General features: G+C 53.6%; 6 non-coding genes and 3 pseudogenes across 6 annotated transcripts; all 9 read right to left on the bottom strand.

Annotated features, from left to right (window-relative positions):
• Positions 1-1,109: 1,109 nt before the first annotated feature.
• On the bottom strand, positions 1,110-1,218 carry LOC148647439 (U2 spliceosomal RNA; annotated as a pseudogene).
• Positions 1,219-2,073: 855 nt separating this feature from the next.
• Positions 2,074-2,264, bottom strand: LOC148647438 (U2 spliceosomal RNA). Its single transcript, XR_015927422.1, has one exon. It is a non-coding gene; the product is annotated as a U2 spliceosomal RNA (small nuclear RNA).
• Positions 2,265-3,119: 855 nt separating this feature from the next.
• LOC148647437 (U2 spliceosomal RNA) lies at positions 3,120-3,310 on the bottom strand. The gene has a single exon (XR_015927421.1). It is a non-coding gene; the product is annotated as a U2 spliceosomal RNA (small nuclear RNA).
• An 863-nt stretch (positions 3,311-4,173) lies between these two features.
• Positions 4,174-4,361, bottom strand: LOC148647436 (U2 spliceosomal RNA). Its single transcript, XR_015926949.1, has one exon. It is a non-coding gene; the product is annotated as a U2 spliceosomal RNA (small nuclear RNA).
• Positions 4,362-10,855: 6,494 nt separating this feature from the next.
• Positions 10,856-11,048, bottom strand: LOC148647435 (U2 spliceosomal RNA). The gene has a single exon (XR_015926873.1). It is a non-coding gene; the product is annotated as a U2 spliceosomal RNA (small nuclear RNA).
• A 2,939-nt stretch (positions 11,049-13,987) lies between these two features.
• Positions 13,988-14,175, bottom strand: LOC148647434 (U2 spliceosomal RNA). The gene has a single exon (XR_015926985.1). It is a non-coding gene; the product is annotated as a U2 spliceosomal RNA (small nuclear RNA).
• Positions 14,176-17,421: 3,246 nt separating this feature from the next.
• Positions 17,422-17,624, bottom strand: LOC148647433 (U2 spliceosomal RNA; annotated as a pseudogene).
• Positions 17,625-23,809: 6,185 nt separating this feature from the next.
• Positions 23,810-24,000, bottom strand: LOC148647432 (U2 spliceosomal RNA). Its single transcript, XR_015927420.1, has one exon. It is a non-coding gene; the product is annotated as a U2 spliceosomal RNA (small nuclear RNA).
• Positions 24,001-24,865: 865 nt separating this feature from the next.
• LOC148647431 (U2 spliceosomal RNA) lies at positions 24,866-25,068 on the bottom strand (annotated as a pseudogene).
• Positions 25,069-27,445: the final 2,377 nt, after the last annotated feature.

Below are 27,445 nucleotides of genomic sequence, written 5' to 3'. Positions count from 1 at the left end.
TCCAGCGCTCCTTTGCCGTGGGGAAACCCCATTTAGCAACGTCGCGCTTCATCCTCCTCCTGAGGTCCGCCAGGATCCTCTCCTCCAGCTCCCTCGCTCCCCACTCGATGTTGTGCCGGATGAGATTGTTCCTCGCGTCCCACAGGCCTTTCTTTGTGAGGGACAGCAGCAGCCACAACAGGAACTGCGTCCCCCTGTCCAGTCCGGTAGGTGCCAGCCCCAGCAGAACGTACTGGTAACTGAGCACCGCACCCGTCCCCAGGAGTTGCATGGTGTTGTCCATTCTGCCCCACACCGCCTTGGCGAAGGGGCAGCTCCAGAACACGTGCTCCTGAGTCTCCTCGACGAAACACGTGTCCCGGGGGCAATGCGGATTCCTGGTAAGCGAGTGTCTGTAGAGGACCTCTCTGGTAGCCAGTCTCTTGTGTACGGCCATCCAGTTGAGGTCCTTCAGTTCGTTGTCCAGTTCTTTAGGCTGCGTCCTTTCCCAGACTTGTCTGGGAACTCGCAGCCTTTCGTCGGCGACCAGATGCCCCCTCACCTCTTTGTACAGAGCTCTGTGGTTGGTGCAGAGCTCTGGCTGTCTCGTGGCCTCGTACCTCCTGCTCCACTTGACAGCGTGGGTGTAGAACTTTGGTCGCCTCTCTGCCTTGGGCCCAGTGTTTGACCACTGGACCAAGTGCCTCATCGGGATGGAGAGCCACAGCCTGACAAAGTACTGGTACTTGTGGCCGATGGGCTCCCGCAGCGCCCGACAGAGGTTGCAGTAAAAGATGCAGTCGAGTTTCAGGGGGAAATGTGGGACATCTCGACCCCCTTCCTCGACCGGCTGACACATCCGGTTTCTCGTGATGTACTCGTACCTGCCGCCCCAGACGAAGCCGAAGATCATCCCTTGCAGCGCTCGTCTGAGTCTGGCCGGCAGCGGGTACACCACCGCCAGGTAAACCAAAGCCGGCAGGACGTCTGCTTTCAACACCATCACTTTCCCTGTGTAGGACAGCGACCGCGTTTTCCACAGACCCAGCTTCGCGTTCACCTTGGCGATCCTCTCAGTCCAGTTGTTGGTCTCGTTGTCCTGGCTCTGGAAGGAAACCCCCAGTATTCTGAGGGGCTCCGTGCAGAGCTCGAGACCCTCCGGCACCGTCGTCCTGTGCTTCCAGGGCCTGATAAGAACAGATACTACACTTGATCTTAGCCAAAAGGCCGAGAAGCGATGCCCACAAAGGCGCGGACCGACGCGCGGGCGTTCCGCTGGCGCACAGTGGCGCAGGCCGACTCCTCTGGAGCCCGGGACCCGCGCAGCTGCCGGCCTCCCTGCAGCCAGAGGCCTGCCGCGGGACTCTGCTCCCCCTCTCTCTTGCCTGCCCGCCTGCCTTCCTGCCAGTCCCGGGCGGGGGCCCTGCTCTTTGATCTTCTGTCAACGGCCCGACAACGACCGCAGCCGCAGGGGGCGCCAGCCGCCCGGCCTCCTTAGCTTAGGCCCCTCCCACCGGCAGCAGCTGCGCCCAACCGGCTGCAAGCCAAAGCCGAGCGCCAGCACCTGCGGGCAGAGGCAAGGGGCAGCTCTCTCTCGGGAGGGAGGGAGGGACGGGGACGCGCGCGCACACACACACGCCTGCCTGCCTGCCTGCCTGCCTGCCGAAAAAAAAGAAAGAAAAGGTGGATATACTAAGTTTTTGGGAGGGAAAACGCCCAGCTGTCGAAAGGGGCCCGCCTGCAGGGACGGGGACGGACACACACGCAAGCAAGCAAGCAAGCAAGCAAGCAAGCAAGCAAGCAAGCCACGCCTGCCTCCCTGGGAAAAGGCTGAAAAACCTAAGTTTTTTGGAGGGAAAACGCACGGGAGCCGAAAAGGGGGCCGGCCTGCTTGCCCAGAGAGTCGAGACGCGGGAAAGCGCACAGAGGGAGCACGGGAACCGAGAGGGCGAGAGAGAGACAGAACACAGAGACACACAGATGGGGGACGAGGGACGAGACCCGAGAAGAAGGAGCTCCAGTCCACTTCGCTTGCTCGCTCGCTCGCTCGCTAGCTAGCTAGCTACCTACGTCTGTCTTTTCACCGCTGAGAGAAGGTGGTGCACCGCTCCCGGAGGCGCTGCAATACCGGGCCGATGCGTGGAGAGGACGGAGCAAGCTCCTGATCCAGCTCCCTGTTCCAAAAATCCGTTTAATATGTGGTCCCCCGATGGGGGACGTATCAGATATTAAACTGATAAGAACAGATACTACACTTGATCTTAGCCAAAAGGCCGAGAAGCGATGCCCACAAAGGCGCGGACCGACGCGCGGGCGTTCCGCTGGCGCACAGTGGCGCAGGCCGACTCCTCTGGAGCCCGGGACCCGCGCAGCTGCCGGCCTCCCTGCAGCCAGAGGCCTGCCGCGGGACTCTGCTCCCCCTCTCTCTTGCCTGCCCGCCTGCCTTCCTGCCAGTCCCGGGCGGGGGCCCTGCTCTTTGATCTTCTGTCAACGGCCCGACAACGACCGCAGCCGCAGGGGGCGCCAGCCGCCCGGCCTCCTTAGCTTAGGCCCCTCCCACCGGCAGCAGCTGCGCCCAACCGGCTGCAAGCCAAAGCCGAGCGCCAGCACCTGCGGGCAGAGGCAAGGGGCAGCTCTCTCTCGGGAGGGAGGGAGGGACGGGGACGCGCGCGCACACACACACGCCTGCCTGCCTGCCTGCCTGCCTGCCGAAAAAAAAGAAAGAAAAGGTGGATATACTAAGTTTTTGGGAGGGAAAACGCCCAGCTGTCGAAAGGGGCCCGCCTGCAGGGACGGGGACGGACACACACGCAAGCAAGCAAGCAAGCAAGCAAGCAAGCAAGCAAGCAAGCCACGCCTGCCTCCCTGGGAAAAGGCTGAAAAACCTAAGTTTTTTGGAGGGAAAACGCACGGGAGCCGAAAAGGGGGCCGGCCTGCTTGCCCAGAGAGTCGAGACGCGGGAAAGCGCACAGAGGGAGCACGGGAACCGAGAGGGCGAGAGAGAGACAGAACACAGAGACACACAGATGGGGGACGAGGGACGAGACCCGAGAAGAAGGAGCTCCAGTCCACTTCGCTTGCTCGCTCGCTCGCTCGCTAGCTAGCTAGCTACCTACGTCTGTCTTTTCACCGCTGAGAGAAGGTGGTGCACCGCTCCCGGAGGCGCTGCAATACCGGGCCGATGCGTGGAGAGGACGGAGCAAGCTCCTGATCCAGCTCCCTGTTCCAAAAATCCGTTTAATATGTGGTCCCCCGATGGGGGACGTATCAGATATTAAACTGATAAGAACAGATACTACACTTGATCTTAGCCAAAAGGCCGAGAAGCGATGCCCACAAAGGCGCGGACCGACGCGCGGGCGTTCCGCTGGCGCACAGTGGCGCAGGCCGACTCCTCTGGAGCCCGGGACCCGCGCAGCTGCCGGCCTCCCTGCAGCCAGAGGCCTGCCGCGGGACTCTGCTCCCCCTCTCTCTTGCCTGCCCGCCTGCCTTCCTGCCAGTCCCGGGCGGGGGCCCTGCTCTTTGATCTTCTGTCAACGGCCCGACAACGACCGCAGCCGCAGGGGGCGCCAGCCGCCCGGCCTCCTTAGCTTAGGCCCCTCCCACCGGCAGCAGCTGCGCCCAACCGGCTGCAAGCCAAAGCCGAGCGCCAGCACCTGCGGGCAGAGGCAAGGGGCAGCTCTCTCTCGGGAGGGAGGGAGGGACGGGGACGCGCGCGCACACACACACGCCTGCCTGCCTGCCTGCCTGCCTGCCGAAAAAAAAGAAAGAAAAGGTGGATATACTAAGTTTTTGGGAGGGAAAACGCCCAGCTGTCGAAAGGGGCCCGCCTGCAGGGACGGGGACGGACACACACGCAAGCAAGCAAGCAAGCAAGCAAGCAAGCAAGCAAGCAAGCAAGCAAGCCACGCCTGCCTCCCTGGGAAAAGGCTGAAAAACCTAAGTTTTTTGGAGGGAAAACGCACGGGAGCCGAAAAGGGGGCCGGCCTGCTTGCCCAGAGAGTCGAGACGCGGGAAAGCGCACAGAGGGAGCACGGGAACCGAGAGGGCGAGAGAGAGACAGAACACAGAGACACACAGATGGGGGACGAGGGACGAGACCCGAGAAGAAGGAGCTCCAGTCCACTTCGCTTGCTCGCTCGCTCGCTCGCTAGCTAGCTAGCTACCTACGTCTGTCTTTTCACCGCTGAGAGAAGGTGGTGCACCGCTCCCGGAGGCGCTGCAATACCGGGCCGATGCGTGGAGAGGACGGAGCAAGCTCCTGATCCAGCTCCCTGTTCCAAAAATCCGTTTAATATGTGGTCCCCCGATGGGGGACGTATCAGATATTAAACTGATAAGAACAGATTTTTTTTTTTTTTTTTTTATTATCAAAAAGTAACAACAAACAAGTTCACAGAAACTTCGTCAATCACCAAAATCAAACATATAGACACACAATTAACTCAAACAAAACACTACATAAACCAATCAAAACATGGGATTACAATAAACAAGACCATCAATTGTTAGATATTAGCCAATACTTTCCACTTTTCTTTAACAGCGTGGAAACTCAACTTCCTTTTATCATTGGCCACCATACATCTGACATCCCACAATACCTTGTTCCACACCCCTCCCACATCACATGTCACTCCCTTCTTTACCAACAAATTTCTTGCAGCCCACAGTTCTATTTTCACAAAGCTAATTAAAAACCATAACAAAAAACTCATTTCTTTCGTTCTCCCCCCCCTCCTTATACCAAACATTATTGTTGCAAGGTTTATCGTAAAGGTGCTATCTATAGCTTCCAAAACAATTTTACTCTTTTCCCACACTTTTTGCGCAAAATTACAGAACCAAAATACATGTTCGATGCTTTCCTCGCCACAACATCCAGTTCGAGGGCACCCGACTTGTTTAGTCAACTTATGTTTATATAATACGGATCTTACTGGAAGTCTCTTCCATACCGTTAACCAATTGAGGTCTAGACAGTCCAAACGCAAACCCTTGGGCTGCACTCTTCCCCAGATCTCATTTGCGACGCCCCCCACAACCCTGGCTTCTCCTCTTTCTGTTATAGCGCAATACAGTGCCCTGTGATCCAGCATCTCCAACTCGTCCACCGCCTCCAGATGTTTCCTTGTCCAGGACACTGCGTGCCTGTAATGCCAGGGCAGATCTTCACCGTGAGGGACGTCGTTCTTCCAGTTGGTGAGTCTGCGCATGCTGTTTGATAACCAAAACCTTACAAAGTACTGATGATCATGAGACACAGGCTGTTTCAAAGCTTTACACAAACCAGACACAAATAAACAATTTAACTTGATCGGCATGTTCGGTACTGACCTACCCCCCTTTTCTATGGATCTAAACATATCGACACGTTTTACATATTCATATTTTTTATTCCACAAAAAACTAAACACTTCTCTGACCAGATACCTGTTATACCTAGCCGGCATAGGATACACATTTGCTAAATACGTGAGGGCGGGTAACACGTCTGTTTTTAATATGATTACCTTTTCGATGAAAGAAAGCCTTCTGTCGCCCCATCGGAGTAGCCTTTTCCTGACCACCTCCAATGCCTCTTGCCAGCTGTTATGAATCGTACTTAGGTCATTAAAAGAAACCCCCAAAACTTTCAAAGGACCTCTGCAGTAATTCAGGTCGCAGAGACTCCCCTTTTCGTCCCTCCAACACCCAAAATATTTAACTTTGCTTTTTTGTCTATTTAACTTTGCTCCAGATATCCGGGCGAAGCTGTCGAAAATCCCCAGAGCCTCCTGCAAACTTTCCTTCGACTCTACCATCAAAGTGATATCGTCAGCATACAAAGTCATCTTCACCCTCCCCCCACCACTCCCAGGCAGCATTATTCCTTCTACACGTGGGCTCGCGTTAACCATCCTAACAAAGGGCTCCAAATAGAGTACAAACAATAGAGGCGATAAAGGACAACCTTGTCTCACGCCCACCTTCTGTTCTACCAATTTCCCAAGATACCCATTCACCACCACTCTACTCCCTACGTGCTTATACAGAGTCTTTAGCCACCTAATAAAAAGTGAGCCAAAACCCATCCTCTCCATCACGGCCCACAAAAACTTATGTGACACTCTATCAAAGGCCTTCTCCAAATCAAGGCTCACCAGTGCAAGGGGGATATTCCTCTGCTCGGACCACGCTATTATGTCCCTAACCAACTGCAATGACCAGGTAATTTTCCTTCCCTGGACCCCACACGTCTGATCTTTCCCAATCACTTTGTCCAACACCCCTTTCATCCTATTAACTAACACCTTTGCGAACAGTTTATAGTCTGAGCAAAGCATAGTTAAAGGCCTCCAATTCGCTAACTCTGTCGGTTGGCCTTTTTTATACAGCAGAGTCAAAACCCCCTCCCGCATCGATCTTCCCAAAACGTCCTTGCAAAAAACCTCCTTCATTACCTCAAGCAAGATCGGCCCCAATATACCCCAGAAGGTCCTGTAAAATTCTGCTGGCAAACCATCAATTCCAGGCACCTTCCCATTTTTTGAGCCAGCTAAGGCCACCCTGAGCTCTTCTAATGTAAACGGCCTTTCTAAGAGGGCCCTACTCTCCTCTGGCAGCTTTGAGACAATACAATCCAGGGAGGCGTAATCTGTCTCCCTTCCCATCTCCTTTTCAGAAAAGAGATTCTGATAATAACCAAACACTGCCTCCAACATGCCTTCTTTATCTGCTACTACTGTGCTCGCATCCACTTGTATCCCGTCCAGCCTTCTTTTAACCTGTTGCTTTCTCACCTGTCTAAAAAGATAAGAAACACAGGTCCCTTGCTGCAGGGATGAGTCAACTCGGGCCTTAAAAATAAAATTCTTTGCCCTCTCCTCGTGATATGCCCTTAATTTCCTTTTTGAGGCTGCCACCTCAGCCATGTCCACTTGCACTCCTTCGTTAAGGAGAGCGTAGAGCTTATTCAGCTCTTCCTGGAGCAGCCTCCCCTCTCTCCTCACCTTTTTCTGACGCTCACGACAATATGACCTCGTTTCTTTTTTGATTTTCTTTTTGATCTGCTCCCACCATTCCACCGTGGGAACATGCTGTCGCCTTTCTTCCCGCCACCTGTTCAAATACAAACTCATACAATCTACATACTCTCTCTCTTCCAACACCTCAACATTCATTCTCCATACACCCTTCCCATACATTCCTCTTGCCAGGCTCAAATCCACTTCTACAATATCGTGATCTGAAAGCCAGGCCGGATGAGTGTTCACTCCACCAACTGCCACCTCCCTGGATACAAAAACATAATCAAGGCGCTTCGCTACACCCGCTGTGTTTCTCCAGGTAGGTACCACCCCTTTTGCTCGGAAACGCACTGCACTATCAACTAAATTAAAGCGCGTCAATAGTGTGCGCAGCTGCTTTGCCCCTGCCTCTTCCTTATTAAAGAGGTCAACATTAAAATCTCCACCAATAACCAGGAACCTATTCGTGGCACACAAAGGGAACAGTTCTTTAAAAAAATCTGCCCTCATTGACCCTACAGCAGGAGCGTAGACACACACTATTCTAAAGTTACACTCACCAATGCACAAATCAACACTTAAAACTCTTCCCGGTACCACTGCAACACTCCCTTCGACTAAAACATCCCGATTTCCAATCAACACACCCACACCCGATGAGTGAACCCCCCCCACACTCCACCTAGAATCACCTCTATCCCACTCACGCGCAAAACCAACCACATCATTATCATTTTTCAAATGAACCTCCTGCAAAAGACAGACATCAAAATTAAAAATCCTCAAAGACTGAAAGACTGCTGTCCTTTTCACTTTGTCCCTCAGCCCCCTGGTGTTTAACGTGAGGACTTTTATGGTCATGAATAATTATTTTACATTTTCTCTTCCCATTTATCTATAATGGCCATCACCGCTATGTAAGCGTCCCGCACTTCCGATTCTTGATGACCACTCACAGTCAATCTTGTGATTCTCCTAGCCGCTCCTTCGTTCTCGAGTTTCACTCCCGGAAATCTTCTGAGTACGTTTTTGATTCCACCCGCCTTGTTCGGGAACCTCACATTTCCGTTCTGCCATTCACACTTCTTTAAAAAACCTGATGAGGCATCCAACTTTTTCACATACCTTCCTTCCTTTCTGTACACCCCTGAAGCAAAGGCTTCCTTTGCCTTCCCAGCACTGTTCCTCCACTGCTTTACTAAATCCGAGAAAAGGCACTTTTTTGAACCTATCTCTGAGTGGGTTCTTCCATATATTTGAATGCGTCTCACTTCTTTACCAAGGTACTCACACTTGTACTTAATCCCTTTCTTCTGCAGATCCTGTTCTTCAAACCCGGCTGGCCAATGAACATCTCTATTCTTTTCGTTCCATTTGCACAGGTCGATGAAATCTCTGGGGAGGTCCGAATCGAGCCAAAGGCCCTCCTCACTCCTCAGCTTCTGCTCAGCCTGGACACCCCCACCTCCGGTAAGTACCTGGTTGCCCTCATCCGTTTCAGGTATGCAAGAAGCTCCTGATAATACTGAGCAATCTCTGGACTGGGACAGAACAAGTCCCTCATCATGGACTTCACCCTCTCCAGGTGTGTAAACTGCCACCAGGACCTCTGAGACAGGTGTATCACTCAGTGACAAATCCTCAGTACCTCTATCTGCCTTTTTGGCCACTAGAGCATCTGAGCCTTGTGCCTTCCTCTTTATGGATCTTTTTGACACCGACGGCCCTTCTCCCTCCTCTTCCTCCATCCTCTCTCCCCAACTCCCATCCTGGACACTTTGCACCTCCTGCCCCACTTCCATCGCAGCTGCTTTCAAAAAGTCTAGTCCTGGCGTCTCTGAAACCTCTGAAAAGCTGTCCTTATCAGAAAAACTTCCATCTGTGGGCTCACTTTGCATATGCAAAATGAGCTCCGCCCCTTCTTCTGCCCCTCTCACCACTTCTCCGGTTTCCTCTTCTTCTACCGTTAAGAAGCTTCCATCTTTTGAAAACCTTCGGCTTCCCTTTTTTCCAGGTTCCCTATTGTCAGCCTCCCCACCTTCATCCACCTCTCTTCGTCTCTCCTCTTCATTTGCAGCACCTGGTCTTTCACCTGCAACTCCACTCACGACTTCTGAAAAAGTCCTTTTCCGTAAAGCACAGTCTTTAAATATATGCCCTGCACCTCCGCACAGATTACACCTCCTCTCTTCCTTGCATTCTGAAGATAGGTGACCAACCCCCTCACATCTTCTGCAGATTCGCTCCCTGCAATCCACCACATGATGTCCCTCCTTCCTACATCTCCTGCAAACCGAGGGCTGTCCGTAATAGAACAAGTACCCCCTGTTGGAGCCTATCTCAAATGATGCAGGCGGGTGCAAAAGACCGTCCGGTGCTGACCCATTCGCTCTGAAACGCACCCTGTAACGCCACTTCCCTGTCCAATAGTTTTTCCTGTCTATTATCTTCACCCCTATGCCCTGAATATCCACGAAGCGCTTCAAAAAACAGACTATGTTTTCTTCAGGCATATAGGGGTTAAACATTGCCACTGTCAAGGTTCTTAACTCCCTGGCAAACAAGGGTTCCACATAGTAGTCCACGAAAGGTTTTTCCTCTTTCCTTCTGTTCACCACTGCCCAAACGCCCCTGACAAGATTCTCTGAGTTGAGCGAAAGGTCAAAACACCTCTTACCCGGGAAGTCTTGTAGGCAGAACACGTCCTCAGGCTCCAGGTGCAGGGCATCTCTCATCACCTCGTCCTCGAAACTGTCCCTTGAAGTGAACTCCGTCTTCTCCCCGTTGTCTCGTAACACAAAACGCACAGCATGTCGCACTCTTCCTTCTCTTGAAAAGGCTCCTCCCTCCATCGTCAAAAATGGCCGGAAAAAAACCGCCACGCAAAAAAAGGCTTCGAGTCTCCCCGAAACAAGCGATCCGTCTCTCCCTTTCTCCTGGCTAAGATGCAAGCTGCGGTCAGGCCACACACTTGATCTTAGCCAAAAGGCCGAGAAGCGATGCCCACAAAGGCGCGGACCGACGCGCGGGCGTTCCGCTGGCGCACAGTGGCGCAGGCCGACTCCTCTGGAGCCCGGGACCCGCGCAGCCGCCGGCCTCCCTGCAGCCAGAGGCCTGCCGCGGGACTCTGCTCCCCCTCTCTCTTGCCTGCCCGCCTGCCTTCCTGCCAGTCCCGGGCGGGGGCCCTGCTCTTTGATCTTCTGTCAACGGCCCGACAACGACCGCAGCCGCAGGGGGCGCCAGCCGCCCGGCCTCCTTAGCTTAGGCCCCTCCCACCGGCAGCAGCTGCGCCCAACCGGCTGCAAGCGAAAGCCGAGCGCCAGCACCTGCGGGCAGAGGCAAGGGGCAGCTCTCTCTCGGGAGGGAGGGACGGGGACGCGCGCGCGCGCGCACACACGCCTGCCTGCCTGCCTGCCGAAAAAAAAGAAAGAAAAGGTGGATATACTAAGTTTTTGGGAGGGAAAACGCCCAGCTGTCGAAAGGGGCCCGCCTGCAGGGACGGGGACGGACACACACACAAGCAAGCAAGCAAGCAAGCAAGCAAGCAAGCCACGCCTGCCTCCCTGGGAAAAGGCTGAAAAACCTAAGTTTTTTGGAGGGAAAACGCACGGGAGCCGAAAAGGGGGCCGGCCTGCTTGCCCAGAGAGTCGAGACGCGGGAAAGCGCACAGAGGGAGCACGGGAACCGAGAGGGCGAGAGAGAGACAGAACACAGAGACACACAGATGGACGAGGGACGAGGGACGAGACCCGAGAAGAAGGAGCTCCAGTCCACTCCGCTTGCTTGCTCGCTCGCTCGCTCGCTCGCTCGCTCGCTAGCTAGCTAGCTAGCTACCTACCTACGTCTGTCTTTTCACCGCTGAGAGAAGGTGGTGCACCGCTCCCGGAGGCGCTGCAATACCGGGCCGATGCGTGGAGAGGACGGAGCAAGCTCCTGATCCAGCTCCCTGTTCCAAAAATCCGTTTAATATGTGGTCCCCCGATGGGGGACGTATCAGATATTAAACTGATAAGAACAGATTTTTTTTTTTTTTTTTTATTGCAAAATTACAAAAGAAATTCCAAAAACTCCAAAGAACAAAACACAATCCCAAATACACAATAGTCACAATAACAACCAAAATCATCTCAACCCATAATCCTGTTAAACACAAAAATCCATTCAATAGTCGACTAACAAAAACTTCTAAATACTAACAGCCCTTCCCACTCAATTCTCAACAAATAATTACACAGCAAAATCAATACACAGCAAAATCTGTACATCCCCATTACATAGCTCAGAACCTCAATTATTACCATAATCCCACCCATTATGCAAATTAAACCAAAAACCCCTTTCCCAAATTTACAATTCATTCATTTTCCACAATCCTTGAATTAACTCCCAGCACCACCCGTCACAAACTAGTCCCCTCCCAAACCACCAATTACATAAACCCACCTTTCAAAACAAGTCAAACACATACAAAAATTCAAACAATCCAAAATTCATATAAGAAACAAAACAATTTCTTGTTATACTAATACAAATCCCATTCAATTAATAACAAAAACAATACACAGCAAAAACAAAGTCACAGTTCATTTTAATTCAACAATTTCTAAACACCCCACCAAAAACCCCACAACCAACTTTGCCCTTCCCATAATCCCACCCCTTATGCAAATGCAACCCTGATCTCTGAAAGACTATTAACTTGATTCTCCTTCATCTCTTCCCCTTCTTTTTCCCTTTTTTCCTAACCGTCTGCCCCACCCTTACTTCCCCCTTCACATTCCCTCCTTCCTTCAAATCTACAGTCCAATCTGGTTCTAGGTCCCTAACATCACCTTCCACCCAACGATACTTAGGTTTACTCGAACCCTTATCAGCACTCGACACATCACTTACCGCATTCTCCGCCACATTCGTTCTGCTATCAATCCCAGTCAACCTCTCTTCCACACATACATTCTCTTCCTCCTTCAAATCTACACTCAAATCTGGTTCTAAATCCCTAACATCACCCTCCACCCAACGAAACCCATTTACAAAACCCTCCCTACGCACTACCACATCTTCAGAAACAGAAATTCCTCCTTCCACTTCACTCTCTTCTTTCCCAATACCCCCCACATTCCTACCCACATCATTTGTATCAACTCTCTTCTTCACATTTTTCATACAATACCGATGACCATGTCCAGGCTCATCACACAGATAACACTTTTTCTCCTGATCACAATTCCTGGCCACATGACCCAACTTCCCACACCGTTTACAAATCACTGGCTCACACTGTGCAGCAAAATGTCCACGTTCTCCACATAACATGCAAGCGAGGGGCTGCCCAGAATACACCAGGTAACCCCTGTGAGTCCCGATCTCGAAGAAAGCAGGGGGATGTATCACCCCCTCCTCCGCCGTGTTCCCCAGTCGCAGTCTCATCAGATACGTCCGCTTCCCGTTCCACACACCATCAGGATCCAAGTGCCTCCTCCCTGCTCCTTGCAGATCCACAAACTGCTGTAAAAAAGACACAATATCCTCCTCCGGAACAAATGAGTCGAAAACATGCACCATCATTACTGTAAGCTCTCCAGCAAACATTGGCTCAACACGAAAAGACTTAACAGGATCTTCATTTTTCCTCTCCTGAACTTTTCTCCATACTTCAAAACACAAGGCTTCTGTTGCAAGAGTTAGTTCAAACACTCCCCGAGCACAATAATCCTGGAGACAAAATACGTCTGCCAATTCAACACCCAAACATTGAATCAAAACCAAATTCTTGAACTTATCTCTGTCCCAAAAAGCAGGTCCATCGCGGCTCCTCAACGAGAAACAAAGGGAGTTCTTCCTCCGCTCCTTCCTCGCCCAGGGATGCCCAGCCATCGCTCCAGCAATGCTCCTCAGCTCTCCTTCCGAAACCTCCAGGCAAGCAAAACGCCGTCGTCCAGCACCGACCACCGCCTTCAGCAAACTCCTCGTCCACACCGCTCCGGTCTTCCAGGTTCCACCATCAGCAATCCATTCCTTCCGGTCCGTCCGATCCTCCCCTCGCCTTCCCGACCCCCTGGACTAAGATCTTGGAACTGCGGTCAGGCCACTTGAACCTTGATCTTAGCCAAAAGGCCGAGAAGCGATGCCCACAAAGGCGCGGACCGACGCGCGGGCGTTCCGCTGGCGCACAGTGGCGCAGGCCGACTCCTCTGGAGCCCGGGACCCGCGCAGCCGCCGGCCTCCCTGCAGCCAGAGGCCTGCCGCGGGACTCTGCTCCCCCTCTCTCTTGCCTGCCCGCCTGCCTTCCTGCCAGTCCCGGGCGGGGGCCCTGCTCTTTGATCTTCTGTCAACGGCCCGACAACGACCGCAGCCGCAGGGGGCGCCAGCCGCCCGGCCTCCTTAGCTTAGGCCCCTCCCACCGGCAGCAGCTGCGCCCAACCGGCTGCAAGCGAAAGCCGAGCGCCAGCACCTGCGGGCAGAGGCAAGGGGCAGCTCTCTCTCGGGAGGGAGGGACGGGGACGCGCGCGCGCGCGCACACACGCCTGCCTGCCTGCCTGCCGAAAAAAAAGAAAGAAAAGGTGGATATACTAAGTTTTTGGGAGGGAAAACGCCCAGCTGTCGAAAGGGGCCCGCCTGCAGGGACGGGGACGGACACACACACAAGCAAGCAAGCAAGCAAGCAAGCAAGCAAGCCACGCCTGCCTCCCTGGGAAAAGGCTGAAAAACCTAAGTTTTTTGGAGGGAAAACGCACGGGAGCCGAAAAGGGGGCCGGCCTGCTTGCCCAGAGAGTCGAGACGCGGGAAAGCGCACAGAGGGAGCACGGGAACCGAGAGGGCGAGAGAGAGACAGAACACAGAGACACACAGATGGACGAGGGACGAGGGACGAGACCCGAGAAGAAGGAGCTCCAGTCCACTCCGCTTGCTTGCTCGCTCGCTCGCTCGCTCGCTCGCTCGCTCGCTAGCTAGCTAGCTAGCTACCTACCTACGTCTGTCTTTTCACCGCTGAGAGAAGGTGGTGCACCGCTCCCGGAGGCGCTGCAATACCGGGCCGATGCGTGGAGAGGACGGAGCAAGCTCCTGATCCAGCTCCCTGTTCCAAAAATCCGTTTAATATGTGGTCCCCCGATGGGGGACGTATCAGATATTAAACTGATAAGAACAGATTTTTTTTTTTTTTTTTTTTTATTAGAAAACAGTTCGTAAAAGTACATGAATTACATATTCACATAGGTTTCAACCAAAACATAAACCCACAACAACCATAAACTAACACACACACCAAACCCACCCAGAATAACAAACCCGAACAATGCCCTAGGGTAACCTAAGGCATCCAGAAACAAATATAACCAATCAACATCTTATTCAAACCAAATCCTACCAATTATACCATAACTAAAACACCTCCAGCCCAAATCCTCCAACCCCTATAACCATACCCAAAATTACACTATCAAACCATTTACTTCTACACCCTCATTTCCATATCCCGCCTTTTATGCAAATACCCTCCTCTACCCTACGTTCTCTTCCCTTCACCTTTTCTCAGCTCAGCCAACATCTCCTTTGTAAGCTTTGCCTTCACTTCCTTGATGACCATTCTGATCCCATCCATATCCTGCCCAGACACCACAAAAGAAGTCAACCCAGCAGCCGTAAATACATACTCAATCCAAAAGGAGCGATACTTCCTCTCCGTCCGCTCAAACACTTTCTTCACACATCCCCTGTAGTCCAAGCCCGCATGATCAAAATTACAATGCTGTCGGACCTTATACCCCTCCCTCATCGGCCTCTCTTTCCAATTCGGCACCTCTTCCAACATTATCACACGATCTCTCCTTCCCCTCCTCCAATCTTCCCACCAGCCATCTCCCCGCTCTTCCTCACTCACACTCTCTGCTGTTACACTCCCCTCCCTCGTCCCTTTCCCCACACTTCCTCCCCCACCCCCCTCTATCTCACTCCCGTACCCCGTCTCCCTTCCCGCCCCCACTTCCTCCACTACCTTAGAAGTACCAGCACTCTCGCCCTCCTTCTCTTTCATCTCAGACTCCTCAACTCTTACACCCTCACCAACCCCTTCAACTCCCCCCTGACCTAGTACACCCTCAATAAACATCTCCAACTCCCTTTCAACCTCTATACTTCCTGCCTCCCTAATCCCTTCCGTTCCCATCTGTCCTAGTACCGCATCGCTAGGTACCTCCGGCTCGCCTTCAATCTCTATACTTTCTATCTCTAAAACCTCGTAAGGGTTTGGGTCAACTACACTTATCCTGCCTTCTTTTACCTGTCGTTGTTCCTCCCCCCTCTCCATTTGCCTCTTACTCTTCCTCTTAGCAAACAAAGACCGGTTTTCCCCCTTTTCCTCGTCAGATACAATTTCTGCCCAATTCGCACCCCCCGCCAAAATTCCCTCCATTATGTCCATCTCCACCCCTACCCCCCCTGCAGACTCAAGGCCTCCACCCTCTCCTAGCCCTTCTGCCTCCGTGTCCATCTCTTCACTCTCAAGCCTGACGGTCTGCTCGTCTGTGCTCGGTCCAGCTGTATCCTGCCTCCTGGCTGACTGCGACTCCTTCTTCTTTGACGCTGCTGTAGCAGCAGCCTCAGCGTATGTCCTCTTCCTGTCCGGGCATACGTTATACAGGTGTCCCTGCATCCCACACAAGTTACACCGGACTATTGCCCGGCAGTCCACAGCAAGGTGACCTTCTGCTCCACATTTCCTACAGACCTTACTAGGACATGTCGTTACAACATGTCCCTCCTTGCCGCATCTATGACAAACCTTCGGCTGACCAGGATACCTCACCGTGCCCCCGTTCGCCCCGATGGAAAAGGCCGGAGGGGGGTGCACCACCCCACCCTCTGGTGCCGCACCAGGCCGGAGGCGAACCAGGAACCTCCTTCTGCCTGTCCAATACCCTTTTTCATCTCTCTCTTTTGTTCCAGAACCCTGCACATCCACGTACCTCCTCAAAAAAGTCACAATGTCCTCTTCCGGTATAAACGGATTGTGCATATGCACATACAAGGGTCTTAATTCTCTAGCAAACAGGGGTTCTATCCTGAATGCATTCAAAGGTGCCTCCTCTTTATTCTCTACCACTGTCTCCCACACTTGGCGACAAATTGCAGCCGATGCTAAAGTCACATCCAACATCCCTTTCGCAAAAAAAGTCTGCAAACAAAAAACCTCTTCCAATGCCAGTGAAAAAACCCCAACCAAAATCTTCTCAGCAAAATAGCCTCTGTCCAAAAAAACCTTCCCAGTGTCCAAACTCTTCACCACAAAACGCACCGAGTCCCGCATTCGTCCCTCTCTGGACCAAGGGTCCCCGGCCGTCAAAAAAGCAGTGCGCTCACCCATCTTCTCCAAGACAAGCTGGTTTCCTGCTGATCCTTCTCGTCCTTCAGTTCAGAAATCTCCAGTCGAACTCCTGTTCCGGGCTCCAGATTCCCCTCCTCTGCACGGCTCTCTCCAGTCCTCCTTCCGCCTTCCCAACCCTCGGACCAAGACCAAGCTGCGGACAGGCCACACACTTGATCTTAGCCAAAAGGCCGAGAAGCGATGCCCACAAAGGCGCGGACCGACGCGCGGGCGTTCCGCTGGCGCACAGTGGCGCAGGCCGACTCCTCTGGAGCCCGGGACCCGCGCAGCCGCCGGCCTCCCTGCAGCCAGAGGCCTGCCGCGGGACTCTGCTCCCCCTCTCTCTTGCCTGCCCGCCTGCCTTCCTGCCAGTCCCGGGCGGGGGCCCTGCTCTTTGATCTTCTGTCAACGGCCCGACAACGACCGCAGCCGCAGGGGGCGCCAGCCGCCCGGCCTCCTTAGCTTAGGCCCCTCCCACCGGCAGCAGCTGCGCCCAACCGGCTGCAAGCGAAAGCCGAGCGCCAGCACCTGCGGGCAGAGGCAAGGGGCAGCTCTCTCTCGGGAGGGAGGGACGGGGACGCGCGCGCGCGCGCACACACGCCTGCCTGCCTGCCTGCCGAAAAAAAAGAAAGAAAAGGTGGATATACTAAGTTTTTGGGAGGGAAAACGCCCAGCTGTCGAAAGGGGCCCGCCTGCAGGGACGGGGACGGACACACACACAAGCAAGCAAGCAAGCAAGCAAGCAAGCAAGCCACGCCTGCCTCCCTGGGAAAAGGCTGAAAAACCTAAGTTTTTTGGAGGGAAAACGCACGGGAGCCGAAAAGGGGGCCGGCCTGCTTGCCCAGAGAGTCGAGACGCGGGAAAGCGCACAGAGGGAGCACGGGAACCGAGAGGGCGAGAGAGAGACAGAACACAGAGACACACAGATGGACGAGGGACGAGGGACGAGACCCGAGAAGAAGGAGCTCCAGTCCACTCCGCTTGCTTGCTCGCTCGCTCGCTCGCTCGCTCGCTAGCTAGCTAGCTAGCTAGCTACCTACCTACGTCTGTCTTTTCACCGCTGAGAGAAGGTGGTGCACCGCTCCCGGAGGCGCTGCAATACCGGGCCGATGCGTGGAGAGGACGGAGCAAGCTCCTGATCCAGCTCCCTGTTCCAAAAATCCGTTTAATATGTGGTCCCCCGATGGGGGACGTATCAGATATTAAACTGATAAGAACAGATTTTTTTTTTTTTTTTTTTTTTTTTTTTTTATTACAAAAATACAAAATATACAAAACAATACATACACGACACAGTTACCTACAACCCCCGACAACACACAGAAATTAACCTAAAGAAAAAAGACCCTTCCATCGTTCCTTTGCTGCAGAAAACCCCACCGTGAGATATCCCACTTAACCCTTCTCCCAATATCGTGCTGAATTTTCCAAACTATTGTGTCCGGTGAATCCCCCTTCCCGTGCTCTACTAATTCTTTACGTGACATCCACAAAAACCATTTAACTAGACTGATAATGAGCCACAAAAGGAAACCACAGTTCCATTTACGTGGTCCCGGAACCCCTTTCAATACTATCTGTGCAGTCAAGTTAAAATCCGTACTCACTCTCTCCAACAACCATTCGCTCTTCTTCCATACCTTCTGTGAAAAAGTACACCCCCAGAAAACATGCATGACTGTTTCGGTCTCCGCGCAATCCGGGCGGGGACACCGATTTTGTCTCGAAAGACCGTGACTGTGCAATGTCTCCCGGACCGGCATACGATTCCATCTGGCCAGCCAATTGAGGTCTTTTAACCTGTTGTCAAGACCAACAGGCTGAATTTGCCGCCAGCCTTCTTCCGAAACCCCGACCACTGCCGGGCCGGCCTTTGCGACCACTGTCCTGTATAAGGCCTTGTGGTCTAAGGACGCCCGCCCCTCCCTGGCTGCAGGGTACTTTTTCAGCCACTTTACGGCGTGCCTGTAGTGCGGGGGCAGCCTTTCGGCCTTAGGCGTCCTATTGGACCAAGCCACAAGGTGCCTCATCATGACAGATAACCACAGCTTTACGTAGCACACGCACAGGTGGTCAGGGTCCTCATGGAGGATCATACACAGGCCGGACACAAACAGGGTATCCAGTTTGGCCGGCAAATCTGGAACGGCCCTCCCCCCTTCCTCTACCGGTCTACACATGTGCACTCGGGCGATGTACTCATAACCCGCACCCCAGATGAACCGGAAGACTGCTCTAACGAGATCCCTCCTCATGCTGGCAGGTAAGGGAAACACCCTGGCCAGATGCACTAGCAATGGCAGGATGTCCACCTTGATTACTAGGACCTTCCCTGTATAGGAAAGTGTCCTATCCTGCCACATACCCAACCTCTGGTTTACCCGCCGAAGCTTGTCCTCCCAATTCAATCTCGCGGAATCGCCCGAGTGAAATCGGATGCCCAAGATCTTTAATGGACCCGGCTCCAGGGGGAGGCCCGCGACCTCGTCTCTCCTGTCCTTCCACTTGCCAAAGTACTTGATGGCACACTTGTCCCTGTTTAGACAGGACCCGGTGCCTGCTGAGAGGTCCTCCATCAACTCAAGTACCCGGTACATACTCCTTTCGGATGTAAGGAACAGTGAGATGTCGTCAGCATAGGCCGCGACTTTTACCTGCTCACCCCCACTGCCTGGAACCACCACGCCCTCAATCAGGGGATCCTTGTGAATTGCTAGGAGGAGGGGCTCGGTGTACAGGACGTAAAGGAGGGGAGACAGGGGACAACCCTGCCTCACCCCACAACCGACCGGCACTCCCGCTCCCAACCTCCCGTTGATGCACACCCGTGATACCACACCATTGTAAAGTGTCTTGATCCACCTGATGAAGGCATGGCTCAAGCCCAGCCGCGCCAGAACCTCCCAGAGGAAGGCATGGTGAACCCTATCAAAGGCCTTACTCTGGTCGAGACTGACCAGCATGAGCTCTAGGTTCCGATCTTCTACCCAGGCAACCGTGTCTCTGATGAGATGGAGATTCCAAGCTATTTTCCGGCCCTCTACACTGCAAGTCTGGTGCTTACTAACCAGATCTGGCATCACCTTCCTCAGCCTCCTACCCAGTACTCTTGCCAAGATCTTATAATCGGTGCAGAGTAACTGGATCGGCCTCCAGTTTTCCAGATCTGCCTTATCACCCTTTTTGAAGATAAGAGACAAGACTCCTACCTTCATTGTTGTTCCCATCTCCCCGACTTGCAGTATTTCCCGGAAGACCTCCATGAGCATGGGCTGAAGCGTGTCCCAAAAGGCAACATAGAAATCTATGGGCAGGCCGTCGACGCCGGGGGCGGTTCCCCGACGCAGGCCGGCCATGGCTTCCTTCACCTCCGCGGCCGTTAGATCCCCGTCCAAGCCCAGAGGAACCTCAGTTCGCCCGTCTATGCCCGTCAACCACTTCTCCCAACGGCCCGCGTCCACGGGTTTTTCCGCAAACAAGGACCTGTAAAACTCCGAGGCGCACTCCTCCATTTCAAGCCCATCCTGTGTTACTGAGCCATCCACCTTCCGTAGCGCCTCGAAGCTGGTCCTTGCCTGCCGCGCGCGGACCGCGCCGAAGAAGTGGGACGAGCACTTCTCATGGCTTTCCAAAAGCTCACCCTTGAGCCTGAACAGGAACTCTCTAGCTCGCGCGGACCAGGTCTCGCTCAAAGCGTGCCGGATTTCTGTGGCTTTTGCTGCGTCGAAGGAACCACCCTCATTAAACGCCACATATAGGCCTTCTAGCTCTTTTTGTAAATTAGCTAGCGCCGCCTTACCCACAGATCTCCTGTGCCTACAGTAACTCACGGAGGCCTTGGCGATGGCCTTTTTACAGGCCTCCCACCAGAGGACCGCCGTAGGAAACCTCCACCGTTTCCTCTGGAAGCCGCACAGCAGGTCAACTATCCGAGTAAGATATTTCTCCTCGGACAGGACCTGCGTGTTCAGCTTCCAGTGCTGTGGTCTTGTCCGGAAACCATCAGAGGTCACAGTTGCCGACAGTAAGAGGTGGTCAGAGAACCATACTGGAACCACCTGCCTGGCCCGAGTCACCCCTTTTAGGGTGGTGAATACATAATCTAGCCTTCGGAATATCCCTCGCCCATTACTCCAGGTATAAGCCTTGGAGGCCGGGCCAAAATCACCAAAACAGTCATGCAGTTTGAAACGTTGTGCAATCTCACGCAGACCACTCACTCCCGAACCACTCACATCACCGAGATCGATGTTAAAATCTCCACCCATCAGTACCACTCTATTTGTATAGAGGAGGGGCTCTAACTCTCTCAGGAAGGCCCCCTGAAGGCGCCTATCCGCTGGTGCATACACTCCAATCACACGCACACGCATACACTCCCACACACCATCCACTACCAACAGCCTCCCTGGAATTACAGAGACAACCTCGCTTGGAGAGAAATTAGGAGTCCCGCAAAGGATCCCCACCCCCGAGGAATGCACACCCCCCACACTCCACCAAGAGTCCCCAGTACGCCAGTCCTTCCTGAATTCGGACACGTCTCTCTCTGATCCGAGGTGGACTTCTTGTAGGAAACAAAAAGAAAACCGCCTTTCAGCCAGGAATTCAAAGACGCCGTTACGTTTGATCTTATCTTTAAGACCCCTGGTGTTAATGGAGCAGAGAATGCACTCTGCCTCGGGAGGGGGGGAGGTTCCCATCTCTCTCGCTCATGAAAGTAGCCTTCAATACAGTGAACCCAGAAGGCCATGCAGGGCATCTTCCATACCGTCTACATTTGGCGACATAGCGTCGCTGAGAGATGTAACGGGGGAAAAGGACGGGGGAGATTCTTCCTGAGCCGTTACACCGCTGAGGGGCAGTGAGGCGTCCGAGTCCGAATCGGAGGATCTCTCAGGCTGTAGACAAAGTTCGGAGCCAATCGCCACGTCCCCGGGCATTACGACCTGGGGGCGTGCGACAGAAACGTGGGCGGTTACTGACCCCCCTGCTTCAGATGTGGGTTGGGGGGGTTCCCTCTCCTCCTCTTCCCCTTCATCTACCGGGCCTGGGTCTTTTGGAGAGTCGTTGTCCTCCTCTTCCGCAGGACTCCCCACTACCTCTCCCTCAATGCTGGGGTCTTCCTCCATTTCCCGGCTCTCGTCTGGATTATAGTCTCCCTCCTTTTGAGGCTGTACCTCTGAATCAGAGTAGTCTTCCTCTTCCATGCCAGCCTCTTCCTCCGACGGAATGTCAATCTCTTTATACTTCTTCTCTACCACCCCTGTGTTGTCCTCGTCCGAGGCGGTTCTCTCCCTCTTCTTTGACTTTTTTCCCCTCCTTTTTGGTTTCATCCAGCCGGATTCTGAGGGTTCCTTCTCCCCGGGGTCCTCATTCGCTCCCATCTCCGGTAATCCAGCGAGGAGGTCCTGCCTACCCGATCTGGACGCCTGGGGCTCCGGGTCCGAAACCTGAGCCAGAGCATCAGTGCCAACCTCCTGGAGGGCAAGATCTTCATTCAGGTGAGTGCCCTCTTCATCGTTCCTCCTTGTTCTCACCGATGGTCCGGCTTGTTCCTCTCCCTTGTCTGCAACTACGGACGCAAAGGTCTTAATTTTCTGCGGGCAAGCCCTATACATGTGGCCTTGTTCCCCGCACAGGTTGCACACCCTGGCCTCACGGCAGGACACTGCCGAGTGCCCGACCTGACCGCAGCGCCTACAAAGCTGTTCCGTGCAGTCTGCTACCACATGTCCTTCCTGGCCACACTTCCTACAGGTTTTAGGCTGCCCAGCGTAACTCAAATACCCCTTATTTGGCCCGATATAAAAGGATGCCGGAGGGTGTAGCACCCCCCCAGGGGAGGTCTTACACGGCCGAAACCTTGCCATATACCGTCTCTTAAAAGTCCATATATCTTCCTCATCCAAGATTTTCTTCCCCTCCCCTTGGATATCAAGGTATCTTCTTAGGAAGATGGCTATATCAATCTCGGGCACATGAGGGTTATACATATGCACAGTTACTGGTCTCAACTCCCGGGCGAACAGAGGTTCAATAATAAATTTTGCAAGAGGGTCAGTTTCCTTCAAGTCGTTAGCCATATCCCACACCCTTCGGCATTCGTAGTTCGTGGTCAACGTGACATCATAAATATTCTTCACCTGAAAATCCTGAACTCCCAAAATATTGATCTTCTTAATGTTCAACACATCGAACAAAATCTTTCTCTCGAACTGTGTCCTGACCATCCATACTCCCGCATCCTCTTTCTTCTTTAAGATAAAGCGCACCGTGCACCTCATCTGTCCCTCACGGGACAGAGGGTTCACGGTCGCTAAAAAAGGATCCCACTCACCGGCCGCCGTCATCTGGGAGCCCCACCTTCACCCCCTGGGCTCAACCCAGAGCGATTCCAGTGGTGGCTCGTGAATCCGGTTCCCCCAGGTGTTGGTCCAATGCCTTCTTCCCGGTCGTCTGCGCCTTCGTAGGATCCTTCCGTCTGTATTCCTCCGTCTCTCCTCTGCCGCCCTTCTCGTCTCTTTTGAATCGTCCAGCCGCGGTCAGGCCACGCGCCTTCTGATCTTGGCCAAAAGGCCGAGAAGCGATGCCCACAAAGGCGCGGACCGACGCGCGGGCGTTCCGCTGGCGCACAGTGGCGCAGGCCGACTCCTCTGGAGCCCGGGACCCGCGCAGCCGCCGGCCTCCCTGCAGCCAGAGGCCTGCCGCGGGACTCTGCTCCCCCTCTCTCTTGCCTGCCCGCCTGCCTTCCTGCCAGTCCCGGGCGGGGGCCCTGCTCTTTGATCTTCTGTCAACGGCCCGACAACGACCGCAGCCGCAGGGGGCGCCAGCCGCCCGGCCTCCTTAGCTTAGGCCCCTCCCACCGGCAGCAGCTGCGCCCAACCGGCTGCAAGCGAAAGCCGAGCGCCAGCACCTGCGGGCAGAGGCAAGGGGCAGCTCTCTCTCGGGAGGGAGGGACGGGGACGCGCGCGCGCGCGCACACACGCCTGCCTGCCTGCCTGCCGAAAAAAAAGAAAGAAAAGGTGGATATACTAAGTTTTTGGGAGGGAAAACGCCCAGCTGTCGAAAGGGGCCCGCCTGCAGGGACGGGGACGGACACACACACAAGCAAGCAAGCAAGCAAGCAAGCAAGCAAGCCACGCCTGCCTCCCTGGGAAAAGGCTGAAAAACCTAAGTTTTTTGGAGGGAAAACGCACGGGAGCCGAAAAGGGGGCCGGCCTGCTTGCCCAGAGAGTCGAGACGCGGGAAAGCGCACAGAGGGAGCACGGGAACCGAGAGGGCGAGAGAGAGACAGAACACAGAGACACACAGATGGACGAGGGACGAGGGACGAGACCCGAGAAGAAGGAGCTCCAGTCCACTCCGCTTGCTTGCTCGCTCGCTCGCTCGCTCGCTCGCTAGCTAGCTAGCTAGCTAGCTACCTACCTACGTCTGTCTTTTCACCGCTGAGAGAAGGTGGTGCACCGCTCCCGGAGGCGCTGCAATACCGGGCCGATGCGTGGAGAGGACGGAGCAAGCTCCTGATCCAGCTCCCTGTTCCAAAAATCCGTTTAATATGTGGTCCCCCGATGGGGGACGTATCAGATATTAAACTGATAAGAACAGATACTACACTTGATCTTAGCCAAAAGGCCGAGAAGCGATGCCCACAAAGGCGCGGACCGACGCGCGGGCGTTCCGCTGGCGCACAGTGGCGCAGGCCGACTCCTCTGGAGCCCGGGACCCGCGCAGCCGCCGGCCTCCCTGCAGCCAGAGGCCTGCCGCGGGACTCTGCTCCCCCTCTCTCTTGCCTGCCCGCCTGCCTTCCTGCCAGTCCCGGGCGGGGGCCCTGCTCTTTGATCTTCTGTCAACGGCCCGACAACGACCGCAGCCGCAGGGGGCGCCAGCCGCCCGGCCTCCTTAGCTTAGGCCCCTCCCACCGGCAGCAGCTGCGCCCAACCGGCTGCAAGCGAAAGCCGAGCGCCAGCACCTGCGGGCAGAGGCAAGGGGCAGCTCTCTCTCGGGAGGGAGGGACGGGGACGCGCGCGCGCGCGCACACACGCCTGCCTGCCTGCCTGCCGAAAAAAAAGAAAGAAAAGGTGGATATACTAAGTTTTTGGGAGGGAAAACGCCCAGCTGTCGAAAGGGGCCCGCCTGCAGGGACGGGGACGGACACACACACAAGCAAGCAAGCAAGCAAGCAAGCAAGCAAGCCACGCCTGCCTCCCTGGGAAAAGGCTGAAAAACCTAAGTTTTTTGGAGGGAAAACGCACGGGAGCCGAAAAGGGGGCCGGCCTGCTTGCCCAGAGAGTCGAGACGCGGGAAAGCGCACAGAGGGAGCACGGGAACCGAGAGGGCGAGAGAGAGACAGAACACAGAGACACACAGATGGACGAGGGACGAGGGACGAGACCCGAGAAGAAGGAGCTCCAGTCCACTCCGCTTGCTTGCTCGCTCGCTCGCTCGCTCGCTCGCTCGCTAGCTAGCTAGCTAGCTACCTACCTACGTCTGTCTTTTCACCGCTGAGAGAAGGTGGTGCACCGCTCCCGGAGGCGCTGCAATACCGGGCCGATGCGTGGAGAGGACGGAGCAAGCTCCTGATCCAGCTCCCTGTTCCAAAAATCCGTTTAATATGTGGTCCCCCGATGGGGGACGTATCAGATATTAAACTGATAAGAACAGATTTTTTTTTTTTTTTTTTTTTTTTTTTTATTACAAGAATACAAAAGGGAACAATTCTCAACACTCACTGACAACACATGAACCACACATTACACCAAAGACACAAATACCACAACACTATCATTTACCATATAACACCACACTTCCCTAATCTCCGCCCTTATTCAAAACCACCCCTCCCATACCCGAGTATTTACATTCCAGCCAAAAATGTTTAACATCCGTAACATAAACCTATCCTATCCACATAATTCACACACAGACAAATACAGGTGATCCCCTTCTTTCCTATGACCTTTTGCCTGAATTCCGTCAGGTCAACCAACACAAACCCTTCCACCTCTCTTTAGCGGCCGAAAAACCCCACCGCACAATGTCTCTTTTGACTCGCGTCCGGATGTCTGTTTTAATCCTCCCTACCACTTCCCCACTCGTGAGATACACGGCATGCCTAACCACCTCATCCCTGGATGCCCAAATATGGAATTTAGTCAAGCTAACTACAAACCAGAGCAAAAAATTAGCACTCCATTTCCTAACCCCCGGCACCCCTTTCATAATAAGTGCGTAAGTCAGAATAAAGTCCCTTGTGGCTAAAAAACACAGAGTGGCACACTGTCCCCACACTTCTCTCGCAAAACCGCACTCCCAAAAGGCATGCCTTATTGATTCAATTTCCTTGCACCCCTGCCTAGGACACAAAGGCTGTCGCGACAGTCTGTGCTTAACCATTATCTCCCTAACCGGTAACCTTCCCCACACACCAAACCAATTTAAATCTTTAAATCGGTTATCCAATCCCCGAGGTTGAGTTCTCACCCATACTTCCCGTGCAACCCCAACTACTGCCTGTTTTTCCTCCTTTCTAATCAGTTCGTACATTTGCCTGTGATCCAAAGCTATTTTCTCCTTCCTGACCTGTGGGTGCGTCTTTACCCACCCCACAAGGTGTCTGTAATGCCAGGGTAACTTCTCCGCTTTAGGAGTTGTATTAGACCACACCACCAAGTGGCGCATCGCATGCGATAACCACAAAAGTGCGAAAAACCGACACGGATGAGACACATTCACATTTAACAGTGTGCATGAACGAGCAACAAAAATGCAGTCCAACTTCAAAGGGATGTCCGGTACTCCCCTCCCTCCCTCCTCCACCTTTCTGTACATGTCTCCCCTTTTGATATACTCATACCTCTTGCCCCAGACAAAGCCAAAGACAGCCCTTACCACCTCTCTTCTGAAACAAGCCGGTAACGGAAAAACCTCCGCCAGATATAAAAGAAGCGGCAAGATATCCGCTTTCAACACCAAAACCTTCCCCCCTAGGGAGAGCGTCTGCTGTCTCCACATACCCAACTTCTGATATAGTTTGGGGAGTTTAGACTCCCAGTTCAGCCTTGCCGAATTCTCAGATTGAAACAGGACTCCCAAAACTTTGACAGGCCCTTCAGCGACTGGGAGACCCCCGACTGCCTCCCTCCTATTCTTCCAAACCCCAAAATACTTAATAGTGCACTTATTAAGATTTAAAAAAGCCCCTGTCCCAGCCGAAAAAACCTTGACAACCTCTAGCACTCTTAAAACACTATGATCTGTAACTAAAAACAAGGCGATGTCATCTGCGTAGGCAGCCACTTTCACCTGGAGCCCATTACTCCCCGGCACCAACACTCCTTCAATTACCGGATCCCGTCGAAATCGTCTAAGCAAGGGTTCAATATAAAGCACGTATAGCAGGGGGGACAATGGACAGCCCTGTCTCACTCCCCGCTGAACAGACAGAAACTCCCCCAAACTACCATTAAGACAAACTCTAGCCCCCACACCACTATACAAAACCTGTAGCCAACCAATAAAAACATCCCCAAACCCCATACGCCTTAAAACCTCCCATAAAAACCCATGGTGGACTCTATCAAAAGCTTTATTTTGGTCTAAATTGACCAAACTAAGAGGGAGCCCCCTATCCTCAACCCATTCCACCACATCCCTAATCAGTTGCAGGTTCCAACTAATCTTTCTACCCTCCACCCCACACGTCTGATCCACACCCACCACTGCACCCATCACCCGGCGTAACCGGCGTCCTAATACCCTAGCCAAGATCTTATAATCGGAGCACAATAATTGAATGGGTCTCCAATTGTCTAGATTACATTTTTCCCCTTTCTTATAGATTAATGTGATGATCCCAGTCCTCATGGTTGCCCCAAGACCGCCACCAGCTAAAATCTCTTTAAAAACACCGAGTAACAGGGGACCCAACTGCTCCCAAAATGTGCAATAAAACTCAATGGGTAAACCATCTACCCCCGGGACTTTACCTTTTTTTGAGCCCCACACCGCTTCTTTAAGTTCAGCCTCTGTGACCTCCCCCCCAAGATCAGACCCGTCCGGAATGTTCTCGATATCCTCCAGGAATTCCTCC

The sequence above is a fragment of the Lepisosteus platostomus genome, chromosome 15 (assembly GCF_059453375.1).
Source record: "Lepisosteus platostomus isolate fLepPlt1 chromosome 15, fLepPlt1.hap1, whole genome shotgun sequence".
NCBI lineage: Eukaryota > Metazoa > Chordata > Actinopteri > Semionotiformes > Lepisosteidae > Lepisosteus > Lepisosteus platostomus.
This window is presented reverse-complemented; position numbering and strand designations above follow the sequence as displayed.